At 36.8% G+C, this 14,385-nt stretch overlaps 1 protein-coding gene and 14 non-coding genes across 26 annotated transcripts in view; 14 read left to right on the plus strand and 1 right to left on the minus strand.

Annotated features, from left to right (window-relative positions):
- The window catches only part of LOC142342119 (cilia- and flagella-associated protein 46-like), a 754,419-nt gene that overhangs the window by 54,610 nt on the left and 685,424 nt on the right, over positions 1 to 14,385 (minus strand). The gene's annotated exons all lie outside the window — the stretch shown is intronic.
- Positions 1,920 to 1,990, plus strand: Trnag-ucc (transfer RNA glycine (anticodon UCC)). The gene has a single exon. It is a non-coding gene; the product is annotated as a tRNA-Gly (tRNA).
- On the plus strand, positions 2,227 to 2,297 carry Trnag-ucc (transfer RNA glycine (anticodon UCC)). The gene has a single exon. It is a non-coding gene; the product is annotated as a tRNA-Gly (tRNA).
- Trnag-ucc (transfer RNA glycine (anticodon UCC)) lies at positions 2,533 to 2,603 on the plus strand. Its single transcript has one exon. It is a non-coding gene; the product is annotated as a tRNA-Gly (tRNA).
- Trnag-ucc (transfer RNA glycine (anticodon UCC)) lies at positions 3,449 to 3,519 on the plus strand. The gene has a single exon. It is a non-coding gene; the product is annotated as a tRNA-Gly (tRNA).
- On the plus strand, positions 3,754 to 3,824 carry Trnag-ucc (transfer RNA glycine (anticodon UCC)). The gene has a single exon. It is a non-coding gene; the product is annotated as a tRNA-Gly (tRNA).
- Trnag-ucc (transfer RNA glycine (anticodon UCC)) lies at positions 4,669 to 4,739 on the plus strand. The gene has a single exon. It is a non-coding gene; the product is annotated as a tRNA-Gly (tRNA).
- On the plus strand, positions 6,803 to 6,873 carry Trnag-ucc (transfer RNA glycine (anticodon UCC)). Its single transcript has one exon. It is a non-coding gene; the product is annotated as a tRNA-Gly (tRNA).
- Trnag-ucc (transfer RNA glycine (anticodon UCC)) lies at positions 8,328 to 8,398 on the plus strand. The gene has a single exon. It is a non-coding gene; the product is annotated as a tRNA-Gly (tRNA).
- Trnag-ucc (transfer RNA glycine (anticodon UCC)) lies at positions 8,937 to 9,007 on the plus strand. The gene has a single exon. It is a non-coding gene; the product is annotated as a tRNA-Gly (tRNA).
- Positions 9,244 to 9,314, plus strand: Trnag-ucc (transfer RNA glycine (anticodon UCC)). Its single transcript has one exon. It is a non-coding gene; the product is annotated as a tRNA-Gly (tRNA).
- On the plus strand, positions 10,159 to 10,229 carry Trnag-ucc (transfer RNA glycine (anticodon UCC)). Its single transcript has one exon. It is a non-coding gene; the product is annotated as a tRNA-Gly (tRNA).
- On the plus strand, positions 11,686 to 11,756 carry Trnag-ucc (transfer RNA glycine (anticodon UCC)). Its single transcript has one exon. It is a non-coding gene; the product is annotated as a tRNA-Gly (tRNA).
- Trnag-ucc (transfer RNA glycine (anticodon UCC)) lies at positions 13,211 to 13,281 on the plus strand. Its single transcript has one exon. It is a non-coding gene; the product is annotated as a tRNA-Gly (tRNA).
- Trnag-ucc (transfer RNA glycine (anticodon UCC)) lies at positions 13,820 to 13,890 on the plus strand. Its single transcript has one exon. It is a non-coding gene; the product is annotated as a tRNA-Gly (tRNA).

Raw genomic sequence — 14,385 nt, forward strand, 5'->3', positions numbered from 1 at the left:
CATAGCAGTCTTACAAGATGTTGACAATAAAACGAGTCCCGTACGTTGCATACTTTTTTTTCATCGAATTAAATAGAAAACTCCAAGTATCGTTGGTGTAGTGGTAGCATAGCAGCCCTCCAAGCAGTTGACATGGCTTCAATTCACGTACGATGCACAAATTATTCAAAGTTGGTAGTTAAGGCAAAAATAAATTGTAGTTAGCTAACGAAACTTTTTATCAGAACAGCCTGATACATTTCTCAACAAAACCAAAAACTCATTGTGACGGCAATTTCAAGCATTAATTGCTGTTGCAATGAAAGCATAGCAGTCTTACAAGATGTTGACATTCAAACGAGTCCCGTACGTTGCATACTTTTTATCATCGAATTAAATAGAAATATCAAAGTATCGTTGGTGTAGTGGTAGCATGGCAGACTTCCCAGATGTTGACATGGGTTCGCTTCCCGTACGATGAGCAAATTGTTCAAAGTTGGTAGCTAAGCCAAATATAAATTGTAATTAGCTAACTAAAACTCTTTATCGGAACAGCCTGGTAAATTTCTCAACAAAACAAAAAACTCATAGTGACGGCATAATTTAAGCATTGATTGCTGTTTTAATGAAAGCATAGCAGTCTTACAAGATGTTGACATTAAAACGAGTCCCGTACGTTGCATACTTTTTTCATCGAATTAACTAGCAAACTCCCAGCATCGTTGGTGTAGTGGTAGCATGGCAGACTTCCCAGATGTTGACATGGGTTCGATTCCCGTACGATGCACAAATTATTCAAAGTTGGTGGTTAAGCCAAAAACAAATTGTACTTAGCCAACTAAACTTTTTTATCAGAACAGCCTGATAAATTTCTCAACATTGCAAAAAACTCATAGTGACGGCATAATTTAAGCATTGATTGCTGTTGCAATGAAAGCATAGCAGTCTTACAAGATGTTGACAAAAAAACGAGTCCCGTACGTTGCATACTTTTTTCCATCGAATTAAATAGCAAACACTAAGAATCGTTGGTGTAGTGGTAGCATAGCAGCTTTCCAAGATGTTGATATGGGTTCGATTCCTGTACGAAGCAAAAAATTATTCAAAGTTGGTAGCTAGGCCAAAAATAAATTGTAATTAGCTAACTAAAACTTTTTGTCAGAACAGCCTGATAAATTTCTCAACAAAACAAAAAACTCATAGTGACGGCATAATTTAAGCATTGATTGCTGTTGCAATGAAAGCATAGCAGTCTTACAAGATGTTGACATTAAAACGAGTCCCGTACGTTGCATACTTTTTCTTCATCGAATTAAATAGCAAACTCCAAGCATCGTTGGTGTAGTGGTAGAATAGCAGCCTTCGAAGCTGTTGACATGCGTTCAATTCCTGTACGATGCACAAATTATTAAAAGTTGGTAGCTAAGCCAAAAAAAATGGAATTAGCTAACTAAAACTTTTTGTTAGAAAAGCCTGATACATTTCTCAACAAAACAAAAAACTCATAGTGACGGCATAATTTAAGCATTGAGTGCTGTTGCAATGAAAGCATAGCAGTCTTACAAGATGTTGAAATTAAAACGAGTCCCGTACGTTGCATACTTTTTTTCATCGAATTAAATAGCAAACTCCAAGCATCGTTGGTGTAGTGGTAGCAAAGCAGACCTCCAAGCTGTTGACATGGGTTCAATTCCCGTACGATGCACAAATTATTCAAAGTTGGTAGCAAAGCCAAAAATAAATTGTAATTCGCTAACTAAATCTTTTTGTCAGAAAAGCCTGATAAATTTCTCAGCAAAACAAAAAACTCATAGTGACGACATAATTTAAGCATTGATTGCTGTTGCAATGAAAGCATAGCACTCTTACAAGATGTTGACATTAAAACGAGTCCCGTACGTTGCATACTTTTTTTCATCGAATTAAATAGCAAACTCCAAGCATCGTTGGTGTAGTGGTAGCATAGCAGCCTTCCAAGCTGTAGAAATGGGTTCGATTCCCGTACGATGCACAAATTATTCAAAGTTGGTGGTTAAGCCAAAAACAAATTGTACTTAGCCAACTAAACTTTTTGATCAGAACAGCCTTATAAATTTCTCAACATTACAAAAAACTCATAGTGACGGCATAATTTAAGCATTGATTGCTGTTGCAATGAAAGCATAACAGTCTTACAAGATGTTGACAATAAAACGAGTCCCGTACGTTGCATACTTTTTTTTCATCGAATTAAATAGCAAACACTAAGCATCGTTGGTGTAGTGGTAGCATAGCAGCCTTCCAAACTGCTGACATGGGTTCGATTCCCGTACGATGCACAAATTATTCAAAGTTGCTAGCTAAGCCAAAAATAAATTGTAATTAGCTAACTAAAACTTATTGTCAGAACAGCCTGATAAATTTCTCAACAAAACAAAAAACTCATAGTGACGGCATAATTTAAGCATTGAGTGCTGTTGCAATGAAAGCATAGCAGTCTTACAAGATGTTGACATTAAAACGAGTCCCGTACGTTGCATACTTTTTCTCATCGAATTAAATAGCAAACACTAAGCATCGTTGGTGTAGTGGTAGCATAGCAGCCTTCCAAGCTACTGACATGGGTTCGATTCCCGTACGGTGCACAAATTATTCAAAGTTGGTAGCTAAGCCAAAAATAAATTGTAATTAGCTAACTAAAACTTTTTGTCAGAACAGCCTGATAAATTTCTCAACAAAACAAAAAACTCATAGTGACGGCATTATTTAAGCATTGAGTGCTGTTGCAATGAAAGCATAGCAGTCCTACAAGATGTTGACATTAAAACGAGTCCCGTACGTTGCATACTTTTTTTCATCGAATTAAATAGCAAACTCCAAGCATCGTTGGTGTAGTGGTAGCTTAGCGGACTTCCAAGCTGTTGACAAGGGTTCGATTGCCGTACGATGCACAAATTATTCAAAGTTGGTGGTTAAGCCAAAAACAAATTGTACTTAGCCAACTAAACTTTTTGATCAGAACAGCCTGATAAATTTCTCAACATTACAAAAAACTCATAGTGACGGCATAATTTAAGCCTTGATTGCTGTTGCAATGAAAGCATTGCAGTCTTACAAGATGTTGACAATAAAACGAGTCCCGTACGTAGCATAATTTTTTCATCGAATTAAATAGCAAACACTAAGCATCGTTTATGTAGTGGTAGCATAGCAGCCTTCCAAGCTGTTAACATGGGTTAGATTCCCGTACGATGCACAAATTACTCAAAGTTGGTAGCTAAGCCAAAAGTAAACTGTAATTAGCTAACTAAAACTTTTCGTCAGAACAGCCTGATAAATCTCTCAACAAAATAAAAGACTCATAGTGACGGCATAATTTAAGCATTGATTGCTGTTGCAATGAAAGCATAGCAGTCTTACAAGATGTTGACATTAAAACGAGTCCCGTACGTTGCATACATTTTTCATCGAATTAAACAGCAAACTCCAAGCATCGTTGGCGTAGTGGTAGCATAGCAGCCTTCCAAGGTGTTGACATGGGTTCGATTCCCGTACGATGCACAAATTAATCAAGTTGGTAGCAAAGCCAAAAATAAAATGTAATTAGCTAACTAAAACTTTTTGTCAGAACAGCCTGATAAATCTCTCAACAAAACAAAACACTCATAGAGACAGCATAATTTAAGCATTGATTGCTGTTGCAATGAAAGCATGGCAGTCTTACAAGATGTTGACGTTAAACCGAGTCCTGTACCATGCAAACTTTTAGTCATCAAACTAAATAGCAAACTTCAAGCATCGTTGGCGTAGTGGTAGCATAGCAGCCTTCCAAGGTGTTGACATGGGTTCGATTCCCGTACGATGCACAAATTAATCCAGTTGGTAGCAAAGCCAAAAAAAAATGTAATTAGCTAACTAAAACTTTTTGTCAGAACAGCCTGATAAATTTCTCAACATTACAAAAAAACTCATAGCGACAGCATAATTTAAGCATTGATTGCTGTTGCAATGCAAGCATAGCAGTCTTACAAGATATTGACGTTAAACCGAGTCCTGTACCATGCAAACTTTTAGTCATCAAACTAAAAAGCAAACTTCAAGCATCTTTGGTGTAGTGGTAGCATAGCAGCCCTCCAAGCTGTTGACATGGTTTCGATTCCCGTACGATGCACAAAATAATCAAGTTGGTAGCAAAGCCAAAAATAAAATGTAATTAGCTAACTAAAACTTTTTGTCAGAACAGCCTTATAAATTTCTCAACAAAACAAAACACTCATAGTGACGGCATAATTTAAGCATTGATTGCTGTTGCAATGAAAGCATAGCAGTCTTACAAGATGTTGACATTAAAACGAGTCCCGTACGTTGCATACTTTTTTTCATCGAATTAAATAGCAAACTCCAAGCATCTTTTGTGTAGTGGTAGCATAGCAGACTTCCAAGCTGTTGACATGGGTTCGATTCCCGTACGATGCACAAATTATTCAAAGTTGGTTGTTAAGCCAAAAACAAACTGTAATTAGCTCACTAAACTTTTTATCAGAACAGCCTGGTAAATTTCTCAACAAAACAAAAAACTCATAGCGACGGCATAATTTAAGCATTGATTGTTGTTTTAATGAAAGCATAGCAGTCTTACAAGATGTTGACATTCAAACGAGTCCCGTACGTTGCATACTTTTTTTCATCGAATTAAACAGCAAACTCCAAGCATCGTTGGCGTAGTGGTAGCATAGCAGCCTTCCAAGGTGTTGACATGGGTTCGATTCCCGTACGATGCACAAATTATTCAAAGTTGGTTGTTAAGCCAAAAACAAACTGTAATTAGCTAACTAAACTTTTTTATCAGAACAGCCTGATAAATTTCTCAACATTACAAAAAACTCATAGCGAAAGCATAATTTAAGCATTGATTGCTGTTGCAATGAAAGCATAGCAGCCTTATAAGATGTTGACGTTAAACCGAGTCCTGTACCATGCAAACTTTTAGTCATCAAACTAAATTGCAATCTCCAAGCATCTTTGGTGTATTGGTAGCATAGCAGACTTCCAAGCTGTTGACATGGGTTCGATTCCCGTACGATGCACAAATTATTCAAAGTTGGTTGTAGAGCCAAAAACAAACTGTAATTAGCTAACTAAACTTTTTTATCAGAACAGCCTGATAAATTTCTCAACAATACAAAAACTCATAGTGACGGCATAATTTAAGCATTGATTGCCGTTGCAATGAAAGCATAGCAGGCTTACAAGATGTTGACATTGAAACGAGTCCCGTACGTTTCATACTTTTTTCATCGAAATAAATAGCAAACTCCAAGCATCGTTGGTGTAGTGGTAGCATAGCAGCCTTCCAAGCTGTTGACATGCGTTCGGTTCCTGTACGATGCACAAATTAATCAAAGTTGGTTGTTAAGCCAAAAACAAACTGTAATTAGCTAACTAAACTTTTTATCAGAACAGCCTGGTAAATTTCTCAACAAAACAAAAAACTCATAGTGACGGCATAATTTAAGCATTGATTGTTGTTTTAATGAAAGCATAGCAGTCTTACAAGATGTTGACCTTCAAACGAGTCCCGATCGTTGCATACTTTTTTTCATCGAATTAAATAGCAAACTCCAAGCATCTTTGGTGTAGTGGTAGCATAGCAGCCTTCCAAGCTATAGAAATGGGTTCGATTCCCGTACGATACACAAATTATTCAAAGTTGGTGGTTAAGCCAAAAACAAATTGTACTTAGCCAACTAAACTTTTTGATCAGAACAGCCTTATAAATTTCTCAACATTACAAAAAACTCATAGTGACGGCATAATTTAAGCATTGATTGCTGTTGCAATGGAAGCATAGCAGTCTTACAAAATGTTGACATTAAAACGAGTCCCGTACGTTGCATACTATTTTTCATCGAATTACATAGCCCACTCTAAGGATCGTTGGTGTAGTGGTAGCATAGCAGCCTTCCAAGCTGTTGACATGCGTTCGATTCCCGTACGATGCACAAATTAATCAAAGTTGGTTGTTAAGCCAAAAACAAACTGTAATTAGCTAACTAAACTTTTTATCAGAACAGCCTGGTAAATTTCTCAACAAAACAAAACTCATAGTGACGGCATAATTTAAGCATTGATTGTTGTTTTAATGAAAGCATAGCAGTCTTACAAGATGTTGACCTTCAAACGAGTCCCGTACGTTGCATACTTTTTTTCATCGAATTAAACAGCAAACTCCAAGCATCGTTGGCGTAGTGGTAGCATAGCAGACTTCCAAGGTGTTGACATGGGTTCGATTCCCGTACGATGCACAAATTAATCAAGTTGGTAGCAAAGCCAAAAATTAAATGTAATTAGCTAACTAAAACTTTTTGTCAGAACAGCCTGATAAATTTCTCAACAAAACAAAACACTCATAGTGACGGTATAATTTAAGCATTGATTGCTGTTGCAATGAAAGCATAGCAGTCTTACAAGATGTTGACATTAAAACGAGTCCCCTACGTTGCATACTTTTTTTCATCGAATTAAATGGCAAACTCCAAGCATCTTTGGTGTAGTGGTAGCATAGCAGGCTTCCAAGCTGTTGACATGGTTTCGATTCCCGTACGATGCACAAATTATTCAAAGTTGGTTGTTAAGCCAAAAACAAACTGTAATTAGCTAACTGAACTTTTTTATCAGAACAGCCTGATAAATTTCTCAACAATACAAAAACTCATAGTAACGGCATAATTTAAGCATTGATTGCCGTTGCAATGAAAGCATAGCAGGCTTACAAGATGTTGATATTGAAACGAGTCCCGTACGTTGCATACTTTTTTTCATCGAAATAAATAGCAAACTCCAAGCATCGTTGGTGTAGTGGTAGCATAGCAGCCTTCCAAGCTGTTGACATGCGTTCGATTCCTGTACGATGCACAAATTAATCAAAGTTGGTTGTTAAGCCAAAAACAAACTGTAATTAGCTAACTAAACTTTTTATCAGAACAGCCTGGTAAATTTCTCAACAAAACAAAAAACTCATAGTGACGGCATAATTTAAGCATTGATTGTTGTTTTAATGAAAGCATAGCAGTCTTAGAAGATGTTGACCTTCAAACGAGTCCCGTACGTTGCATACTTTTTTTCATCGAATTAAACAGCAAACTCCAAGCATTGTTGGCGTAGTGGTAGCATAGCAGCCTTCCAAGGTGTTGACATGGGTTCGATTCCCGTACGATGCACAAATTATTCAAGGTTGGTTGTTAAGCCAAAAACAAACTGTAATTAGCTAACTAAACTTTTTTATCAGAACAGCCTGATAAATTTCTCAACATTACAAAAAACTCATAGCGACAGCATAATTTAAGCATTGATTGCTGTTGCAATGAAAGCATAGCAGTCTTACAAGATGTTGATGTTAAACCGAGTCCTGTACCATGCAAATTTTAGTCATCAAACTAAATAGCAAACTCCAAGCATCTTTGGTGTAGTGGTAGCATAGCAGGCTTCCAAGCTGTTGACATGGGTTCGATTCCCGTACGATGCACAAATTACTCAAAGTTGGTTGTTAAGCCAAAAACAAACTGTAATTAGCTAACTAAACTTTTTATCAGAACAGCCTGATAAACTTCTCAACATTACAAAAAACTCATAGCGACAGCATAATTTAAGCATTGATTGCTGTTGCAATGAAAGCATAGCAGTCTTACAAGATGTTGACGTTAAACCGAGTCCTATACCATGCAAACTTTTAGTCATCAAACTAAATAGCAAACTTCAAGCATCGTTGGTGTAGTCGTAGCATAGCAGCCCTCCAAGCTGTTGACATGGTTTCGATTCCCGTACGATGCACAAATTAATCAAGTTGGTAGCAAAACCAAAAACAAAATGTAATTAGCTAACTAAAACTTTTTGTCAGAACAGCCTGATAAATTTCTCAACAAAACAAAACACTCATAGTGACGGCATAATTTAAGCATTGATTGCTGTTGCAATGAAAGCATAGCAGTCTTACAAGATGTTGACATTAAAACGAGTCCCGTACGTTGCATACTTTTTTCATCGAATTAAATGGCAAACTCCAAGCATCGTTGGTGTAGTGGTAGAATAGCAGGCTTCCAAGCTGTTGACATGGGTTCGATTGCCGTACGATGCATAAATTATTCAAAGTTGGTTGTTAAGCCAAAAACAAACTGTAATTAGCTAACTAAACTTTTTTATCAGAACAGCCTGATAAATTTCTCAACAATACAAAAAACTCATAGTGACGGCATAATTTAAGCATTAATTGCCGTTGCAATGAAAGCATAGCAGGCTTACAAGATGTTGACATTAAAACGAGTCCCGTACGTTGCATACTTTTTTTCATCGAATTAAATAGCAAACTCCAAGCATCGTTGGTGTAGTGGTAGCATAGCAGCCTTCCAAGCTGTTGACATGCGTTCGATTCCTGTACGATGCACAAATTAATCAAGTTGATAGCAAAGCCAAAAATAAAATTTAATTAGCTAACTAAAACTTTTTGTCAGAACAGCCTGATAATTTTCTCAACAAAACAAAACACTCATAAAGACGGCATAATTTAAGCATTGATTGCTGTTGCAATGAAAGCATAGAAGTCTTACAAGATGTTGACATTAAAACGAGTCCCGTACGTTGCATAATTTTTTTCATCGAATTAAATAGCCAACTCCAAGCATCTCTTGTGTAGTGGTAGCATAGAAGACTTCCCAGCTGTTGACATGCGTTCGATTCCTGTACGATGCACAAATTAATCAAAGTTGGTTGTTAAGCCAAAAACAAACTGTAATTAGCTAACTAAACTTTTTATCAGAACAGCCTGGTAAATTTCTCAACAAAACAAAAAACTCATAGTGACGGCATAATTTAAGCATTGATTGCTGTTGCAATGAAAGCATAGCATTCTTACAAGATGTTGACCTTCAAACGAATCCCGTACGTTGCATACTTTTTTGATCGAATTAAACAGCAAACTCCAAGCATCGTTGGCGTAGTGGTAGCATAGCAGCCTTCCAAGGTGTTGACATGGGTTCGATTCCCGTACGATGCACAAATTATTCAAAGTTGGTTGTTAAGCCAAAAACAAACTGTAATTAGCTAACTAAACTTTTTTATCAGAACAGCCTGATAAATTTCTCAACATTACAAAAAAACTCATAGCGACAGCATAATTTAAGCATTGATTGCTGTTGCAATGAAAGCATAGCAGTCTTACAAGATGTTGATGTTAAACCGAGTCCTGTACCATGCAAACTTTTAGTCATCAAAATAAATAGCAAACTTCAAGCATCGTTGGTGTAGTGGTAGCATAGCAGCCCTCCAAGCTGTTGACATGGTTTCGATTCCCGTACGATGCACAAATTAATCAAATTGGTAGCAAAGCCAAAAATAAAATGTAATTAGCTAACTAAAACTTTTTGTCAGAACAGCCTGATAAATTTCTCAACAAAACAAAACACTCATAGTGACGGCATAATTTAAGCATTGATTGCTGTTGCAATGAAAGCATAGCAGGCTTACAAGATGTTGACATTAAAACGAGTCCCGTACGTTGCATACTTTTTTTCATCGAATTAAATAGCAAACTCCAAGCATCGTTGGTGTAGTAGTAGCATAGCAGCCTTCCAAGCTGTTGACATGCGTTCGATTCCTGTACGATGCACAAATTAATCAAGTTGGTAGCAAAGCCAAAAATAAAATTTAATTAGCTAACTAAAACTTTTTGTCAGAACAGCCTGATAAATTTCTCAACAAAACAAAACACTCATAAAGACGGCATAATTTAAGCATTGATTGCTGTTGCAATGAAAGCATAGAAGTCTTACAAGATGTTGACATTAAAACGAGTCCCGTACGTTGCATACTTTTTTTCATCGAATTAAATAGCAAACTCCAAGCATCTTTGGTGTAGTGGTAGCATAGAAGACTTCCAAGCTGTTGACATGCGTTCGATTCCTGTACGATGGACAAATTAATCAAAGTTGGTTGTTCAGCCAAAAACAAATTGTAATTAGCTAACTAAACTTTTTATTAGAACAGCCTGGTAAATTTCTCAACAAAACAAAAAACTCATAGTGACGGCATAATTTAAGCATTGATTGCTGTTGCAATGAAAGCATAGCAGTCTTACAAGATGTTGACCTTCAAACGAGTCCCGTACGTTGCATACTTTTTTTCATCGAATTAAACAGCAAACTCCAAGCATCGTTGGCGTAGTGGTAGCATAGCAGCCTTCCAAGGTGTTGACATGGGTTCGATTCCCGTACGATGCACAAATTATTCAAAGTTGGTTGTTAAGCCAAAAACAAACTGTAATTAGCTAACTAAACTTTTTTATCAGAACAGCCTGATAAATTTCTCAACATTACAAAAAAACTCATAGCGACAGCATAATTAAAGCATTGATTGCTGTTGCAATGAAAGCATAGCAGTCTTACAAGATGTTGCTGTTAAACCGAGTCCTGTACCATGCAAACTTTTAGTCATCAAACTAAATAGCAAACTTCAAACATCGTTGGTGTAGTGGTAGCATAGCAGCCCTCCAAGCTGTTGACATGGTTTCGATTCCCGTACGATGCACAAATTAATCAAGTTGGTAGCAAAGCCAAAAATAAAATGTAATTAGCTAACTAAAACTTTTTGTCAGAACAGCCTGATAAATTTCTCAACAAAACAAAACACTCATAGTGACGGCATAATTTAAGCATTGATTGCTGTTGCAATGAAAGCATAGCAGTCTTACAAGATGTTGACATTAAAACGAGTCCCGTACGTTGCATAATTTTTTTCATCAAATTAAATGGCAAACTCCAAGCATCTTTGGTGTAGTGGTAGCATAGCAGGCTTCCAAGCTGTTGACATGGGTTCGATTCCCGTACGATGCACAAATTATTCAAAGTTGGTTGTTAAGCCAAAAACAAACTGTAATTAGCTAACTAAACTTTTTATCAGAACAGCCTGGTAAATTTCTCAACAAAACAAAAAACTCATAGCGACAGCATAATTTAAGCATTGATTGCTGTTGCAATGAAAGCATAGCAGTCTTACAAGATGTTGCTGTTAAACCGAGTCCTGTACCATGCAAACTTTTAGTCATCAAACTAAATAGCAAACTTCAAACATCGTTGGTGTAGTGGTAGCATAGCAGCCCTCCAAGCTGTTGACATGGTTTCGATTCCCGTACGATGCACAAATTAATCAAGTTGGTAGCAAAGCCAAAAATAAAATGTAATTAGCTAACTAAAACTTTTTGTCAGAACAGCCTGATAAATTTCTCAACAAAACAAAACACTCATAGTGACGGCATAATTTAAGCATTGATTGCTGTTGCAATGAAAGCATAGCAGTCTTACAAGATGTTGACATTAAAACGAGTCCCGTACGTTGCATAATTTTTTTCATCAAATTAAATGGCAAACTCCAAGCATCTTTGGTGTAGTGGTAGCATAGCAGGCTTCCAAGCTGTTGACATGGGTTCGATTCCCGTACGATGCACAAATTATTCAAAGTTGGTTGTTAAGCCAAAAACAAACTGTAATTAGCTAACTAAACTTTTTATCAGAACAGCCTGGTAAATTTCTCAACAAAACAAAAAACTCATAGCGACAGCATAATTTAAGCATTGATTGCTGTTGCAATGAAAGCATAGCAGTCTTACAAGATGTTGACGTTAAACCGAGTCCTGTACCATGCAAACTTTTAGTCATCAAACTAAATAGCAAACTTCAAGCATCGTTGGTGTAGTGGTAGCATAGCAGCCCTCCAAGCTGTTGACATGGTTTCGATTCCCGTACGATGCACAAATTAATCAAGTTGGTAGCAAAGCCAAAAATAAAATGTAATTAGCTAACTAAAACTTTTTGTCAGAACAGCCTGATAAATTTCTCAACAAAACAAAACACTCATAGTGACGGCATAATTTAAGCATTGATTGCTGTTGCAATGAAAGCATAGCAGTCTTACAAGATGTTGACATTAAAACGAGTCCCGTACGTTGCATACTTTTTTCATCGAATTAAATGGCAAACTCCAAGCATCGTTGGTGTAGTGGTAGAATAGCAGGCTTCCAAGCTGTTGACATGGGTTCGATTGCCGTACGATGCACAAATTATTCAAAGTTGGTTGTTAAGCCAAAAACAAACTGTAATTAGCTAACTAAACTTTTTTATCAGAACAGCCTGATAAATTTCTCAACAATACAAAAAACTCATAGTGACGGCATAATTTAAGCATTAATTGCCGTTGCAATGAAAGCATAGCAGGCTTACAAGATGTTGACATTAAAACGAGTCCCGTACGTTGCATAATTTTTTTCATCAAATTAAATGGCAAACTCCAAGCATCTTTGGTGTAGTGGTAGCATAGCAGGCTTCCAAGCTGTTGACATGGGTTCGATTCCCGTACGATGCACAAATTATTCAAAGTTGGTTGTTAAGCCAAAAACAAACTGTAATTAGCTAACTAAACTTTTTATCAGAACAGCCTGGTAAATTTCTCAACAAAACAAAAAACTCATAGCGACAGCATAATTTAAGCATTGATTGCTGTTGCAATGAAAGCATAGCAGTCTTACAAGATGTTGCTGTTAAACCGAGTCCTGTACCATGCAAACTTTTAGTCATCAAACTAAATAGCAAACTTCAAACATCGTTGGTGTAGTGGTAGCATAGCAGCCCTCCAAGCTGTTGACATGGTTTCGATTCCCGTACGATGCACAAATTAATCAAGTTGGTAGCAAAGCCAAAAATAAAATGTAATTAGCTAACTAAAACTTTTTGTCAGAACAGCCTGATAAATTTCTCAACAAAACAAAACACTCATAGTGACGGCATAATTTAAGCATTGATTGCTGTTGCAATGAAAGCATAGCAGTCTTACAAGATGTTGACATTAAAACGAGTCCCGTACGTTGCATAATTTTTTTCATCAAATTAAATGGCAAACTCCAAGCATCTTTGGTGTAGTGGTAGCATAGCAGGCTTCCAAGCTGTTGACATGGGTTCGATTCCCGTACGATGTACAAATTATTCAAAGTTGGTTGTTAAGCCAAAAACAAACTGTAATTAGCTAACTAAACTTTTTATCAGAACAGCCTGGTAAATTTCTCAACAAAACAAAAAACTCATAGCGACAGCATAATTTAAGCATTGATTGCTGTTGCAATGAAAGCATAGCAGTCTTACAAGATGTTGACGTTAAACCGAGTCCTGTACCATGCAAACTTTTAGTCATCAAACTAAATAGCAAACTTCAAGCATCGTTGGTGTAGTGGTAGCATAGCAGCCCTCCAAGCTGTTGACATGGTTTCGATTCCCGTACGATGCACAAATTAATCAAGTTGGTAGCAAAGCCAAAAATAAAATGTAATTAGCTAACTAAAACTTTTTGTCAGAACAGCCTGATAAATTTCTCAACAAAACAAAACACTCATAGTGACGGCATAATTTAAGCATTGATTGCTGTTGCAATGAAAGCATAGCAGTCTTACAAGATGTTGACATTAAAACGAGTCCCGTACGTTGCATACTTTTTTCATCGAATTAAATGGCAAACTCCAAGCATCGTTGGTGTAGTGGTAGAATAGCAGGCTTCCAAGCTGTTGACATGGGTTCGATTGCCGTACGATGCACAAATTATTCAAAGTTGGTTGTTAAGCCAAAAACAAACTGTAATTAGCTAACTAAACTTTTTTATCAGAACAGCCTGATAAATTTCTCAACAATACAAAAAACTCATAGTGACGGCATAATTTAAGCATTAATTGCCGTTGCAATGAAAGCATAGCAGGCTTACAAGATGTTGACATTAAAACGAGTCCCGTACGTTGCATACTTTTTTCATCGAATTAAATAGCAAACTCCAAGCATCGTTGGTGTAGTGGTAGCATAGCAGCCTTCCAAGCTGTTGACATGCGTTCGATTCCTGTACGATGCACAAATTAATCAAGTTGGTAGCAAAGCCGAAAATAAAATTTAATTAGCTAACTAAAACTTTTTGTCAGAACAGCCTGATAAATTTCTCAACAAAACAAAACACTCATAAAGACGGCATAATTTAAGCATTGATTGCTGTTGCAATGAAAGCATAGAAGTCTTACAAGATGTTGACATTAAAACGAGTCCCGTACGTTGCATACTTTTTTTCATCGAATTAAATAGCCAACTCCAAGCATCTCTTGTGTAGTGGTAGCATAGAAGACTTCCAAGCTGTTGACATGCGTTCGATTCCTGTACGATGCACAAATTAATCAAAGTTGGTTGTTAAGCCAAAAACAAACTGTAATTAGCTAACTAAACTTTTTATCAGAACAGCCTGGTAAATTTCTCAACAAAACAAAAAACTCATAGTGACGGCATAATTTAAGCATTGATTGCTGTTGCAATGAAAGCATAGCAGTCTTACAAGATGTTGACCTTCAAACGAATCCCG

The sequence above is a fragment of the Convolutriloba macropyga genome, chromosome 1 (assembly GCF_964194025.1).
Source record: "Convolutriloba macropyga chromosome 1, txConMacr16.3, whole genome shotgun sequence".
In the NCBI taxonomy this organism is placed as follows: Eukaryota; Metazoa; Xenacoelomorpha; order Acoela; family Convolutidae; genus Convolutriloba; species Convolutriloba macropyga.